General features: G+C 43.4%; 1 protein-coding gene across 2 annotated transcripts in view; it reads left to right on the top strand.

Moving 5' to 3' along the window:
* Positions 1-18,259, top strand: part of FAM117B (family with sequence similarity 117 member B) — a 132,007-nt gene that overhangs the window by 32,174 nt on the left and 81,574 nt on the right. The window lies entirely within an intron of this gene.

The raw sequence follows: 18,259 nt of genomic DNA, 5'->3' as shown, positions 1-18,259 counted from the left end.
GGAAGATAAACCTGCGGCCTGATGGGACGGGCCTCCCTCTGGGGGACCTCAGAGTGGGAGGCCGACTTCTTCTATTTGCCCAGTGCTGGCACAATACCACCACGGATGCCTGGGTTCGAGAAGTGGTCTCCCAGGGGTACGCCCTGTCTTTTCGGCACAGACCACACCACCAGTTTTTCTGCACAAGTCCTTCTCAGAACAAGACCAAGGCGTTACAGGTTCAGGAGGCTATAGAGTCCTTGCTGAAAGCAGGGGTCATTGTTCCCGTTCCTCTATCACAACGAGGGACGGGGTATTATTCGTCTCTGTTTCTGGTGCAGAAACCCAATGGTTCTCATCGCCCTATCCTCAACTTGAAGTCTCTGAACAAATTCCTCAGAGTTCCCAAGTTCAGGATGGAAACGTTACGTTCCATCATTCTGGCGATGGAACCGGGGGATTACATGGTGTCCCTGGACATCCAGGACGCCTACCTCCATGTTCCGATAGCATCTTCACACCAGCGGTATCTGAGGTTCGCTATCCTTCAACACCACTATCAGTTCCAGGCGCTACCCTTTGGTCTCTCCACGGCACCGAGGGTGTTCACGAAGATTATGGCGGTCATGGCCACACATCTTCGGAACCAGAATGTACGGCTGCTGCCGTACCTGGACGACCTCCTGTTGCTGGCGAGCTCCCCGGAGGTACTGCTTCAACATCTCCACCTGACGATCGCTTGCCTGCAAGCGCACGGGTGGTTGATAAATTGGAAAAAGTCCTCTCTGATTCCATCACAGCGGATGGTTCATTTGGGAGCCCTGCTGGATTCGCGTCAGCAAAGGATCTTCCTGACTCCGGAGAAGGTCGCCTCACTACAGCTGCGGATACGCAGTTGCCTGAGCCGTTGCCGCCTGTCGGTCCATTCGGCTATGAGAGTTCTGGGGTCCATGGTGTCGACATTCGACATGGTGGAATTTGCCCAGTTCCATTCCCGGCCCCTGCAAGGGCTGATTCTATCAGAATGGAACGGGTTACCTCACCGGATCCGCTCTCAGGTGCTGGTGTTGTCTCCGGACGTTCGGCTATCTTTGGCTTGGTGGCTTCAGACAGCTCATCTGGTCGAGGGGCGCCCATTTTGGATCCCGGACTGGGTCCTGCTCACGACGGATGCCAGTCTCCGGGGTTGGGGGGCAGTGACCGGCTCTTTGTCGCTTCAGGGTCGTTGGTCAGCGGAAGAAGCACTTCTCCCCATCAACATCCTGGAACTGCGGGCAGTATACAAGGCCCTGCAGTCGTCCGGCCCCGCTCTTCACGGAAGGGCGGTACAGGTGCAGTCCGACAACGCCACCACGGTGGCGTATATCAATCACCAAGGCGGAACTCGCAGTCAGGCAGCGATGTCGGAGGTGTCTCGTATCCTGTCTTGGGCGGAGGGTCACATTTCAGCGATCTCGGCGGTCTTCATCCCCGGAGTCCTCAATTGGGAGGCGGACTTCCTCAGCCGGCACGACGTGCATCCCGGGGAATGGTCGCTTCACCCAGAGGTGTTTCAGCTACTCGTGGACAGGTGGGGACTGCCGGAGCTGGACTTGATGGCCTCCCGTCACAATCACAAGTTGCCCGTTTACGGGTCAAGGACAAGAGACGCAGGTGCAAGTCTGGTGGACGCGCTGTCGGTGACATGGACGTTTCACCTGGCGTATCTGTTTCCTCCGATATCCCTGCTTCCTCGGGTTCTGCGGAAATTCAAGCAGGACGGCGGCATGCTCGTGCTGGTAGCTCCGGCGTGGCCCAGACGTCCTTGGTACTCCGATCTGAGGAGCCTCTCCATCGACGCTCCGTACCTTCTTCCTCAACGTCGGGACCTGTTGTCTCAGGGGCCCTGCCTTTACCCGGATCTGGGTCGGCTGTCTTTGACGGCGTGGCTCTTGAGACAGCCGTCTTGAGGTCTCGGGGCTTCTCCAGTTCGGTTATTGGTACGATGCTCAGGGCACGCAAGCCTGCTTCAGCACGGATTTATCACAGAGTGTGGCACACTTACTTTCAGTGGTGTGAGTCCAGACTTTATGATCCTCAGGTGTTCCGAGTTTCTAGGATCTTGGAATTTCTTCAGTCAGGATTGGATCTCGGCTTACGCCTTGCATCTCTGAAGGTTCATGTGTCCGCCTTGTCCGTGTGGTTTCAACGGCGGATTGCAATACTACCAGACGTTCACACCTTTTTCCAAGGTGTTCTCAGGATCCAGCCTCCCTTTGTGCCTCCTGTGGCTCCTTGGGACTTGGCGGTGGTGCTACAGGTCCTGCAGGGTCCTCCGTTTGAGCCTCTTGAGGCGGTGGAGCTCAAGTGGCTGACATTTAAGACGGTTTTTCTCCTGGCAATTGCTTCGGCCAGGAGGGTGTCTGAATTGGGGGCGCTTTCCTGTCGCCCTCCTTTCCTGATTTTTCACCAGGACAGAGCGGTGCTCCGCACTCGTCCTGAGTTTTTGCCCAAAGTGGTCTCGAAGTTCCATATTAATCAGGAACTTGTTGTGCCAGCTTTTCAGTCCCCTGATCTTTCAGCTGGTGAGACTTCCTTAGATGTGGTCCGGGCGCTTAGAATTTATGTAGACCGGACGGCTTCGGTTAGGAAGTCTGATTCCTTGTTTATCCTCTTTGGTTTTCACAAGAGGGGTTGGCCTTCCAACAAACAAACGTTAGCCCGTTGGCTTCGTTCCGTTATTTGTGAGGCTTATGCACAGGAGGGCTTACCTGTGCCAGCCTCTGTTAAGGCTCATTCCACTCGTTCTGTGGGTCCCTCTTGGGCTGCTAGACGTGGCGCTTCTGCTGTTCAGCTGTGTAAGGCGGCCACTTGGTCTTCAATTCAAACGTTTTTGAGGTTCTATGCGTTTGACACCTTTGCCTCTCAGGATGCATCCTTTGGGCGCCGGGTACTCCTTTCAGCACAGGAGCGTCCCCGCCCTTAGTTGTACTGCTTTGGGACATCCCCAAGGTCAACCCTGTGGACCCCCTATGGACCCTGAAGTAGAAAACAAGAGATATGGTAAGAACTTACCTTTGTTATCTCTGTTTCTACGAAGTCCATAGGGTCCACAGGGCGCCCGCCCTGACGCACCTGGCTTCAAATGGGCTGTGTGGCTGGTCACCGGTTTTCCGTCTCCTATTGCTGTGAGTATGGTTTCTTGTGTGTTCCAGTCTTCCTTCTCTCTGTTCCATATTCTCCTCCGGCCTAGGCTGCTTACCAACTGAGGTGCCTGTGGCTCGGGGGCGGGGTATAGAGGAGGACCCAAGTGCATCCTGGGAGCTAAAAGCTTAACTGTGTGGTGCCCATGGATCCTGTTCCAGCTATAACCCCAAGGTCAACCCTGTGGACCCTATGGACTTCGTAGAAACAGAGATAACAAAGGTAAGTTCTTACCATATCTCTTGTTATACAGCACCACTATATACATACAAGCCTGTCATGTACGTACACACATACACTATATACAGTATTACATACACACTATATACAGTACGACTATATACATAGATATAAGCCTGTCATGTACGTACACACATACACTATATACAGTACGACTATATACATAGACATAAGCCTGTCATGTACGTACACACACACTATATACATACACATAAGCCTGTCATGTACGTACACACACACACTATATACATACACTATATACATACATATAAAGCCTGTCATGTACGTACACACATACACTATATACATAGACATAAGCCTGTCATGTACGTACACACATACACTATATACATAGACATAAGCCTGTCATGTACGTACACACATACACTATATACATAGACATAAGCCTGTCATGTACGTACACACATACACTATATACATAGACATAAGCCTGTCATGTACGTACACACATACACTATATACATAGACATAAGCCTGTCATGTACGTACACACACACACTATATACATAGACATAAGCCTGTTATGTACGTACACACATACACTATATACATACACATAAGCCTGTCATGTACGTACACACACACTATATACATACACATAAGCCTGTCATGTACGTACACACATACACTATATACATAGACATAAGCCTGTCATGTACGTACACACACACACTATATACATACACATAAGCCTGTCATGTACGTACACACATACACTATATACATAGACATAAGCCTGTCATGTACGTACACACATACACTATATACATACACATAAGCCTGTCATGTACGTACACACATACACTATATACATACATATAAAGCCTGTCATGTACGTACACACATACACTATATACATACACATAAAGCCTGTCATGTACGTACACACATACACTATATACATAGACATAAGCCTGTCATGTACGTACACACATACACTATATACATACACTATATACATAGACATAAGCCTGTCATGTACGTACACACATACACTATATACATAGACATAAGCCTGTCATGTACGTACACACATACACTATATACATACATATAAAGCCTGTCATGTACGTACACACATACACTATATACATAGACATAAGCCTGTCATGTACGTACACACATACACTATATACATAGACATAAGCCTGTCATGTACGTACACACATACACTATATACATACACATAAGCCTGTCATGTACGTACACACATACACTATATACATACATATAAAGCCTGTCATGTACGTACACACATACACTATATACATACACATAAAGCCTGTCATGTACGTACACACATACACTATATACATACATATAAAGCCTGTCATGTACGTACACACATACACTATATACATACATATAAAGCCTGTCATGTACGTACACACATACACTATATACATACATATAAAGCCTGTCATGTACGTACACACATACACTATATACATACATATAAAGCCTGTCATGTACGTACACACATACACTATATACATACACATACACTATATACATACACATACACTATATACATACACATACACTATATACATACACATAAGCCTGTCATGTACGTACACACATACACTATATACATACACATAAAGCCTGTCATGTACGTACACACATACACTATATACATACACATACACTATATACATAGACATAAGCCTGTCATGTACGTACACACATACACTATATACAGTATCACATACACATACACTATATACAGTATCACATACACTATATACATACATATAAAGCCTGTCATGTACGTACACACATACACTATATACATAGACATAAGCCTGTCATGTACGTACACACATACACTATATACATAGACATAAGCCTGTCATGTACGTACACACATACACTATATACATACACATACACTATATACATACATATACACTATATAAATACACTATATACATACATACATAAACACTATATACATACACTATATACATACATATACACTATATACATACACTATACATACACTATATACATACACTATACATACACTATATACATACATATACACATACACTATACACATACACTATACACATACACTATACAAATAGACTATACACATACACTATACACATACACTATACACATACACTATACACATACACTATACACATACACTATACACATACACATACACTATACACATACATATAAAGCCTGTCATGTACGTACACACATACACTATACACATACACTATACACATACACATAAAGCCTGTCATGTACGTACACACACACACTATATACATAGACATAAGCCTGTCATGTACGTACACACATACACTATATACATAGACATAAGCCTGTCATGTACGTACACACATACACTATATACATAGACATAAGCCTGTCATGTACGTACACACATACACTATATACATACATATAAAGCCTGTCATGTACGTACACACATACACTATATACATACATATAAAGCCTGTCATGTACGTACACACATACTCACACTATATACATACACTATATACATAGACATAAGCCTGTCATGTACGTACACACACACTCACTATATACATACACATACACTATATACATAGACATAAGCCTGTCATGTACGTACACACATACACTATATACATACATATAAAGCCTGTCATGTACGTACACACATACACTATATACATACATATAAAGCCTGTCATGTACATACACTCACACTATATACATAGACATAAACCTGTCATGTACGTACACACACACTCACTATATACATACACATACACTATATACATAGACATAAGCCTGTCATGTACGTACACACATACACTATATACATACACATAAAGCCTGTCATGTACGTACACACATACACTATATACATAGACATAAGCCTGTCATGTACGTACACACATACACTATATACATAGACATAAGCCTGTCATGTACCTACACACATACACTATATACATAGACATAAGCCTGTCATGTACGTACACACATACACTATATACATAGACATAAGCCTGTTATGTACGTACACACATACACTATATACATAGACATAAGCCTGTCATGTACGTACACACACACTATATACATACACATAAGCCTGTCATGTACGTACACACATACACTATATACATAGACATAAGCCTGTCATGTACGTACACACACACACTATATACATACACATAAGCCTGTCATGTACGTACACACATACACTATATACATAGACATAAGCCTGTCATGTACGTACACACACACACTATATACATACACATAAGCCTGTCATGTACGTACACACATACACTATATACATACATATAAAGCCTGTCATGTACGTACACACATACACTATATACATACACATAAAGCCTGTCATGTACGTACACACATACACTATATACATAGACATAAGCCTGTCATGTACGTACACACATACACTATATACATAGACATAAGCCTGTCATGTACGTACACACATACACTATATACATAGACATAAGCCTGTCATGTACGTACACACATACACTATATACATAGACATAAGCCTGTCATGTACGTACACACACACACTATATACATACACATAAGCCTGTCATGTACGTACACACATACACTATATACATAGACATAAGCCTGTCATGTACGTACACACACACACTATATACATACACATAAGCCTGTCATGTACGTACACACATACACTATATACATACATATAAAGCCTGTCATGTACGTACACACATACACTATATACATACACATAAAGCCTGTCATGTACGTACACACATACACTATATACATAGACATAAGCCTGTCATGTACGTACACACATACACTATATACATAGACATAAGCCTGTCATGTACGTACACACATACACTATATACATAGACATAAGCCTGTCATGTACGTACACACATACACTATATACATACATATAAAGCCTGTCATGTACGTACACACATACACTATATACATAGACATAAGCCTGTCATGTACGTACACACACACACTATATACATAGACATAAGCCTGTCATGTACGTACACACATACACTATATACATACACATAAGCCTGTCATGTACGTACACACATACACTATATACATACATATAAAGCCTGTCATGTACGTACACACATACACTATATACATACACATAAAGCCTGTCATGTACGTACACACATACACTATATACATACATATAAAGCCTGTCATGTACGTACACACATACACTATATACATACATATAAAGCCTGTCATGTACGTACACACATACACTATATACATACATATAAAGCCTGTCATGTACGTACACACATACACTATATACATACATATAAAGCCTGTCATGTACGTACACACATACACTATATACATACACATACACTATATACATACACATACACTATATACATACACATACACTATATACATACACATAAGCCTGTCATGTACGTACACACATACACTATATACATACACATAAAGCCTGTCATGTACGTACACACATACACTATATACATACACATACACTATATACATAGACATAAGCCTGTCATGTACGTACACACATACACTATATACAGTATCACATACACTATATACATACACATACACTATATACAGTATCACATACACTATATACATACATATAAAGCCTGTCATGTACGTACACACATACACTATATACATAGACATAAGCCTGTCATGTACGTACACACATACACTATATACATAGACATAAGCCTGTCATGTACGTACACACATACACTATATACATACACTATATACATACATATAAAGCCTGTCATGTACGTACACACATACACTATATACATACACTATATACATACATATACACTATATACATACACTATATACATACACATACACTATATACATACATATACACTATATACATACACTATATACATACACGTACACTATATACATACACGTACACTATATACATACACATACACTATATACATACATATACACTATATACATACATATACACTATATACATACACTATATACATACATACATATACACTATATACATACACTATATACATACATATACACTATATACATACACTATACATACACTATATACATACATATACACTATACACATACACTATACACATACACTATACACATACACTATACACATACACTATACACTATACACATACACTATACACATACACTATACACATACACATACATATAAAGCCTGTCATGTACGTACACACATACACTATACACATACACTATACACATACACTATACACATACACATAAAGCCTGTCATGTACGTACACACACACACTATATACATAGACATAAGCCTGTCATGTACGTACACACATACACTATATACATAGACATAAGCCTGTCATGTACGTACACACATACACTATATACATAGACATAAGCCTGTCATGTACGTACACACATACACTATATACATACATATAAAGCCTGTCATGTACGTACACACATACACTATATACATACATATAAAGCCTGTCATGTACGTACACACATACTCACACTATATACATACACTATATACATAGACATAAGCCTGTCATGTACGTACACACACACTCACTATATACATACACATACACTATATACATAGACATAAGCCTGTCATGTACGTACACACATACACTATATACATACATATAAAGCCTGTCATGTACGTACACACATACACTATATACATACATATAAAGCCTGTCATGTACGTACACACATACTCACACTATATACATACACTATATACATAGACATAAGCCTGTCATGTACGTACACACACACTCACTATATACATACACATACACTATATACATAGACATAAGCCTGTCATGTACGTACACACATACACTATATACATACATATAAAGCCTGTCATGTACGTACACACATACACTATATACATACATATAAAGCCTGTCATGTACGTACACACATACACTATATACATACATATAAAGCCTGTCATGTACGTACACACATACTCACACTATATACATACACTATATACATAGACATAAGCCTGTCATGTACGTACACACACACTCACTATATACATACACATACACTATATACATAGACATAAGCCTGTCATGTACGTACACACATACACTATATACATACATATAAAGCCTGTCATGTACGTACACACATACACTATATACATACATATAAAGCCTGTCATGTACGTACACACATACACTATATACATACATATAAAGCCTGTCATGTACATACACTCACACTATATACATACACTATATACATAGACATAAGCCTGTCATGTACGTACACACACACTCACTATATACATACACATACACTATATACATAGACATAAGCCTGTCATGTACGTACACACATACACTATATACATAGACATAAGCCTGTCATGTACGTACACACATACACTATATACATAGACATAAGCCTGTCATGTACCTACACACATACACTATATACATAGACATAAGCCTGTCATGTACGTACACACATACACTATATACATAGACATAAGCCTGTTATGTACGTACACACATACACTATATACATAGACATAAGCCTGTCATGTACGTACACACACACTATATACATACACATAAGCCTGTCATGTACGTACACACATACACTATATACATAGACATAAGCCTGTCATGTACGTACACACACACACTATATACATACACATAAGCCTGTCATGTACGTACACACATACACTATATACATAGACATAAGCCTGTCATGTACGTACACACATACACTATATACATACACATAAGCCTGTCATGTACGTACACACATACACTATATACATACATATAAAGCCTGTCATGTACGTACACACATACACTATATACATACACATAAAGCCTGTCATGTACGTACACACATACACTATATACATAGACATAAGCCTGTCATGTACGTACACACATACACTATATACATAGACATAAGCCTGTCATGTACGTACACACATACACTATATACATAGACATAAGCCTGTCATGTACGTACACACATACACTATATACATACATATAAAGCCTGTCATGTACGTACACACATACACTATATACATAGACATAAGCCTGTCATGTACGTACACACATACACTATATACATAGACATAAGCCTGTCATGTACGTACACACATACACTATATACATAGACATAAGCCTGTCATGTACGTACACACATACACTATATACATACACATAAAGCCTGTCATGTACGTACACACATACACTATATACATACACATAAAGCCTGTCATGTACGTACACACATACACTATATACATACATATAAAGCCTGTCATGTACGTACACACATACACTATATACATACATATAAAGCCTGTCATGTACGTACACACATACACTATATACATACATATAAAGCCTGTCATGTACGTACACACATACACTATATACATACATATAAAGCCTGTCATGTACGTACACACATACACTATATACATACACATACACTATATACATACACATACACTATATACATACACATACACTATATACATACACATACACTATATACATACACATAAGCCTGTCATGTACGTACACACATACACTATATACATACACATAAAGCCTGTCATGTACGTACACACATACACTATATACATACACATACACTATATACATAGACATAAGCCTGTCATGTACGTACACACATACACTATATACAGTGTCACATACACTATATACAGTATCACATACACTATATACATACACATACACTATATACAGTATCACATACACTATATACATACATATAAAGCCTGTCATGTACGTACACACATACACTATATACATAGACATAAGCCTGTCATGTACGTACACACATACACTATATACATAGACATAAGCCTGTCATGTACGTACACACATACACTATATACATACATATAAAGCCTGTCATGTACGTACACACATACACTATATACATACATATACACTATATACATACACTATATACATACATATACACTATATACATACATATACACTATTTCTACTTCAGGGTCCATAGGGGGTCCACAGGGTTGACCTTGGGGTATAGGTTGGGAACCAAATCCGGGCACCACGCAGTTAAAGCTTTTAGCTCCCAGGATGCACTTGGGTCCACTCTCCCTATAACCCCACCCCCCAGCCAGAGGCACCTCAGTTTAAGTTGGTACCCGGCCGGAGTTGGGTCACCGTTACTGCAGGGGGGCTGCTTAGCAGCCCCTAAGCTTAAAAGAGTTTTATTTTATTATTTTTTACTACTCTTCAGAGCGGCAGCATCAGACTGTCCAATGGACGTCTGAGCTGCCGCTCCTACACCCCGCCGGCGCTGCGACCCCAGTACAGATCTGGGGATCGCAGCGGGACCCCAGAGTCTGTACTAGCCGGGCTCTGGAGGAATCCCTGGGCTGCTGCCGGATCGACGGGGACAGGTAAGTCGCGTGGTCACCGCTTGCGGTGATCCACGTGTGAATATGCAGCCTTATGCCTCCGGTCTCTGGGGACAGACCGGAGGCGCTAGCGGTGGCGGCGGGCTCCCCCTCCATGGAGGCATACCCCGCGTGTCCACAGCCCACCAGGGATTATAGCGGCAGCGGGAGCCGGCATCCCGGGGGGTTAATTGCTAGCCAGGGGAGGAAGCCTTCCCTGTCTAGCGGCTCCTCCCCTCAGCTCAGCGCGCCTTTCAATAATACAGTCTGGCGTCGCTGAGCTGCTTCCTCCGCGGGCCACGCTTCTTCTGAGGTCTCCAGCGGCCATTTTCTCTCTGTGGTGCTGCAGAACTCTTAGGATGTCAGTGAGCCCAGTCCCCCTGCGTACCTGGCCATTTTGGGTGAGTGTACACAGCGCTATAGCCTTCCCAGACACTGAATCTGGGCAGTTGAATGTAGCGACATTGTGCAGTATATTATATGTCATGCTTATGTATGTATATATATTTTTCTGCATTGTATGTGACTTATGCTAGTGCTGACTGTCTGCTTTTTCTCTCACCTGTCAGTGTATATCTATCCCTTTTCTTTATCTGCCCTAATACAGGTGTACCTGGGGTGGTTCTGAGACCTCACATATATATATTTGTTAATATCTGTGAGGTTTGTCACATACTGTTACGTGCTGCACGTTGCCATATTTTAGATGGAACTGTGAGTTGCGTACGCTGATAATGGGTCCCTGCAGCTAATCTTAGCGTCAGTCAGGACCGGTATGGCGCTGCTTAATATTTCCGTCAAGATAGTCAGATATATCTGACCAGGAGATTGCACACGATACTGCACCCATTATTGCGATCCTGCAAGTCATAGCCTGCAGGAATTAGTGCGGAGGATTTTAACTCAGAAAGGTTTATGTATGCGGCACCATCTGGCGCCGGGCCCCTTGCACGACCCCCTTAAAGGGCGGTTTATTTCTCAGGATCCTCTCCTTTGAGGATCGCCGGGCGGGCCCCATTGTCGTCACTCGCTTGGAGTTACTTCACCATACTGCCCTTTTGAACTCGGGGTATCTCGCAATTTCTTGCAATTTACCCCTGTGCAACAGACTGTCGCTCCCCGCCGGGGTTTTTCACAGTACATGAATTACCTCCGATACCACATCGGTCTGTCATTCCCCTTGCAGGGATTACCACAACGGCCACCCTGGTGGATGTTGTTTTATAGAAATACTAATTGGCGTGATATACGTCCTGTGGTTACTGACCAGTGGCTCTGCCGTGAACTGGATGGTATATTCGGCTCTTTCCCTCTCACATGGGTGGAGCCGATTTCAAGTATTATTATCCCTGCTTTGGGGCTGGTAGCCAGGTTCATTCTGGATATAGAGAATGTCGATCCTGCACCTGTATCATACATCTCCCGTTTTCTGCCCAGAGGGTGGATCTCATAGCGGGAGTCTGGCTGTCGCCAGATACGAGGAGTCACAAAGGCCTCCTGTTTCCCATTCCCTGAGGGTCCTCACAAGTAATGGAAATCCCCTTCTGGGATGGATTTGTATGTTAATCATCGGGTTACAGGCATTAATACGCCTCCCATCCCGGCCTGGACGGATTTTACGGATCCGTAGGTGGTAACTTTGCCTGAAATCAATGTACTCGTTTTCAGGGCCTGTTGCCCGTCCTACCATGGCCATCGCATGGTGATGCTTTTGTGACGTTTTTCCCCTCCAACACGTCCTGAGGTTCAAATATCTTTTGCCGCTCACATAAAATATGCAGTGGTCATATGTGGGATTACCTCATGGGATGCCGGTCTTCTAACTTTCAGGGTTTCGGCTGCGTCTGTATCCGCCGCAGTACCCTATGGCTGCGTTATGGGAAAGCAGAGGTGCACACTCCTTCCATGGGGAAGATCTTGTTTGGTCCTGACCTTGACAAGATCGTTGCATCATTGGCAGTATCACTAATGGGGAGATACCGTCTTTAGCTACTCCCACTACATTCGGACTAACTCTGTTAAGTCTTTTTGTCCTCAGGGTCAGCCTAAAGGCCTGTTTTTTCCTAGGCTGTCGGCCTCCACGGGGGCCACCATATCCAGTACCGAGCAGTCCTGGACTTCCGGACGACCCTGTTTCTACACCTGAGGATATACCCTCAGCCTGACGGGACAGGTCTACATCTGGGGAATTTCCAGAGTGAGGTACTGATTCTCAACGGCCTCTCATTGCTCATGCAGCCTCCTCACAGGCATTGTTACACGGGCCCTTCTTCAGAACTGATCAGGGCCTTACAATCCCAGAAAGCTATACAGTCTTTGTGGTAAGCAGAGCTATTTCGGCCAACCTCACTATCTCAGTGAGGGCCTGGTTGTTCTACTTTCTTTCTGGGGCGGTGACCGACTGGTCCTCATTTGCCTATACTCTGTCTCAAATCCCTGAATCAGATTCCAACGGTGCCTGGACTCAGGTGGAATCGTCCATGCTCCATCATCCGACGTTTGGAACCTGGGGATTTTAGGGTATATCTGAGTATTCAGGATACGTACCTACGGGTACGTACAGAGCCATCTCATCAGCATGGGTTCAGGTTTGCTGTGCCACAGCAACACTTGTAAGTTTCGGGCTCTGCCTTTTGGGACTGTCCTCAACTCCACCGGGGTTTACCAGCCTTATGGATTTTCTGACAGTTCACCTGTTCAGGGTATCCGAATGCTCCTTTCTCTGGACGGTCTCCTGCTTTTAGCAGGATCACCAAGGTACTTTACCGCCAGGTCAGGATAACCGTGGCTTCTTCTCGGCACAGATAATTAGTCAACGGAGAAAAAGTCCTCCCTACATCCCTCACAGGGTTTTCTTCATCTGGGAGCACTGCTGGATTCTCAGACTCTGAGAATTTTTCTGGCGTAAGACAAGATCTCCACTCTTCAACTTGGAGTGTGCGGATATCTACGCATTCGACATATGTCATTACTCTTTGTGATGCGCGGTCTACCAGAGTGTCTACCTTTTGGTAGGGTGGAATGTGCTCAGTTCCATTCCAGACCTTGCCATAATTGACTCCCCTCCAGATGGATCGAGTTTTTCCCATCGGATCGCTGTTCGAACGATGATACTTTCTCCGGAGGCGAGTTGGTCTCTGTCCGGGTGGCTATGGCCATCTCGTCCAGGGTGTTCTTTGCTACAGACAGTGTCTGGTCCGCATTCGTTTCGGGGCAGTTGGACGTCTGTCGTTTCTGTCCTGCCACTTAACTTGTTGATACTTTAGGCTGTCTTGGACCTTCACTCTGGCCTAACCCATATGTCACGGTAAACCTGAATAGGTTCAGTCCGACAGTGTCACAACAGTGACTTCCATCTAGGCAACACTGGTAGTTGGGTGGCAATGTCAGGTATGTCATCCATTCTGACATAGTCCAAGGGTCTTCTCCTGGCCAACTCTGCAGTGTTTATTCCCGGAGCTCTCCATTGGGAAGCGGGCTTCCTCAGCTGTTGCGACGTGCATCCCAGGGACTAGTCTCTTCTCCAAGAGAGGTTTCAACTCCTGGTGAGCAGAGGGGGCCTCCCTGAGGGGATTGATCCTCATGGCCTTCTGACTTGATCACACATTACCGGTGTTACAGTCCAGCTCCAGGAGTACTGAAGCTACCTTCAGTGACTCTTTGTCAGTGAAGTGGTCCTTCCACTTTGTGTACCTGTGTCCTCCGGTCTCCCTTCTTCCTCGAGGTCTTCGGAAGTTTAATTCGAGACGGAGGGGTTTTCCTTCTGGGGGCTCCAGTTCGTCCCAGACATCACTGGTACTGAGATTTTCGGAGTCTCCTCATCGATACTCCGTTCCTACTGCGTCACTATCTGGACCTGTTGTCTCAGGGTCCTTGTTTTTCCCTGGACCTGGATCGTTTGTCTTTGACTGCGCCCCTACTGTGGTCCTAGGGCTTCCCTGGCTCTGTCTTCATTGAGATGTTTAGAGCAGATAGGCCAGACTTTGCTGGGATCTGCCACGGACTGTGGCATACATAATTCTTATGGTATCGTACCTGTCGATACGATCCTCCGGTGTCCAGGATTTTCAGATATTCTGGCATTCCTTCCGGCTGGCTTGGGTTTCACCCTTGGCCTGGCCTTCCTGACAGTGCGGATCTCTACACTGTCGGTATGGTTAAGATATGGAATTGCTCCGCTCTGGTATCCAGTTCATCCTTTGGAGTGTTTTCTGGATTATGTCTCCACTTGTCCTCCCTAGGGACTCCTGGGGAGTTAGTAGTGGTTCTTTGTTCCGTCCGGGGACAGTCAATGGAACTGCTGGTTGTGATAGCCATTACATGGTCTATTGTTTAAGCTCTCTCTCTCTCAGGGTGTTTAAATCAACCAGGAGAGTGTCTGAATTGGGAGCGTTCTCATGTGGCTCCCTCTTCTGGAGGGCATCAGGTCAGGGTGTGAGTTGCTCTCGCCCTGTATTTCTTCTTAGAGTGGTTTTTAGGTTCCATATTATTCTGGAACTTATGGTACGGCCATTCAGTCCCCAGTCTTCTCGGCTGGTGTGGCCTCATTGACTGTGGTCCGGCCTCTTTGGCTTTATATGATCCGTTCAAGTTCCTTATGGTAATCGGACTCCTTATTGGTGGTCTGCGGTTTCTGGTTTTCACAGGAAACGATGGCCGGCCTATAATGAAATGTTGGCTGGATGGCCTCGTATGTCTTCCTCAGGGGCCTACCCATAGGTAGGCATTTCTGTCGTTTAGGCTTGTTTTTTCTCGGGTCATGTAACCCTCGTGGGCGGCTCGTTGTGGCGCCTCGGCTGTTTTGCCTTACTAGGTGTCCACGTGGTCTTCTGTCCAAACCTTTTTTTAAGGTTCTAGGCATTGGTTTCCTTTGCCTCTCAGGATGCTTCCTTTTTGGCGACGGATTCTCCTCTCAGCACAGGAGCGTCCCCACCCTTGGTTGAACTGCTTTGGGACATCCCCAAGGTCAACCCTGTGGACCCCCTATGGACCCTGAAGTAGAAAACAAGAGATATGGTAAGAACTTACCTTTGTTATCTCTGTTTCTACGAAGTCCATAGGGTCCACAGGGCGCCCGCCCTGACGCACCTGGCTTCATATGGGCTGTGTTACTGGTCACCGGTTTCCCGTCTCCTTTTCTGTGAGTATGGTTCTAGAGTGTTCCAGTTTTCTCTCTCTTTTTCTCTCCTCCTCCGGCCTTTGGCTACTTACAAACTGAGGTGCCTCTGGCTGGGGGGTGGGGTTATAGGGAGAGTGGACCCAAGTGCATCCTGGGAGCTAAAAGCTTTAACTGCGTGGTGCCCGGATTTGGTTCCCAACCTATACCCCAAGGTCAACCCTGTGGACCCTATGGACTTCGTAGAAACAGAGATAACAAAGGTAAGTTCTTACCATATCTCTTGTTATACATACACTATATACATACATATACACTATATACATACATATACACTATATACATACATATACACTATATACATACACATACACTATATACATACACTATATACATACACTATACACATACACTATACACATACACTATACACATACACTATACACATACACTATACACATACACTATACACATACACTATACACATACACTATACACATACATATAAAGCCTGTCATGTACGTACACACATACACTATACACATACACTATACACATACACATAAAGCCTGTCATGTACGTACACACACACACTATATACATAGACATAAGCCTGTCATGTACGTACACACATACACTATATACATAGACATAAGCCTGTCATGTACGTACACACATACACTATATACATACATATAAAGCCTGTCATGTACGTACACACATACACTATATACATAGACATAAGCCTGTCATGTACGTACACACATACACTATATACATACATATAAAGCCTGTCATGTACGTACACACATACACTATATACATAGACATAAGCCTGTCATGTACGTACACACATACACTATATACATACACTATATACATAGACATAAGCCTGTCATGTACGTACACACATACACTATATACATAGACATAAGCCTGTCATGTACGTACACACATACACTATATACATACATATAAAGCCTGTCATGTACGTACACACATACACTATATACATAGACATAAGCCTGTCATGTACGTACACACATACACTATATACATAGACATAAGCCTGTCATGTACGTACACACATACACTATATACATACATATAAAGCCTGTCATGTACGTACACACATACACTATATACATAGACATAAGCCTGTCATGTACGTACACACATACACTATATACATAGACATAAGC

The sequence above is a fragment of the Taudactylus pleione genome, unplaced genomic scaffold (assembly GCF_031769625.1).
Source record: "Taudactylus pleione unplaced genomic scaffold, aTauple2 ptg001149l, whole genome shotgun sequence".
Classification (NCBI taxonomy): Eukaryota; Metazoa; Chordata; class Amphibia; order Anura; family Myobatrachidae; genus Taudactylus; species Taudactylus pleione.
This window is presented reverse-complemented; position numbering and strand designations above follow the sequence as displayed.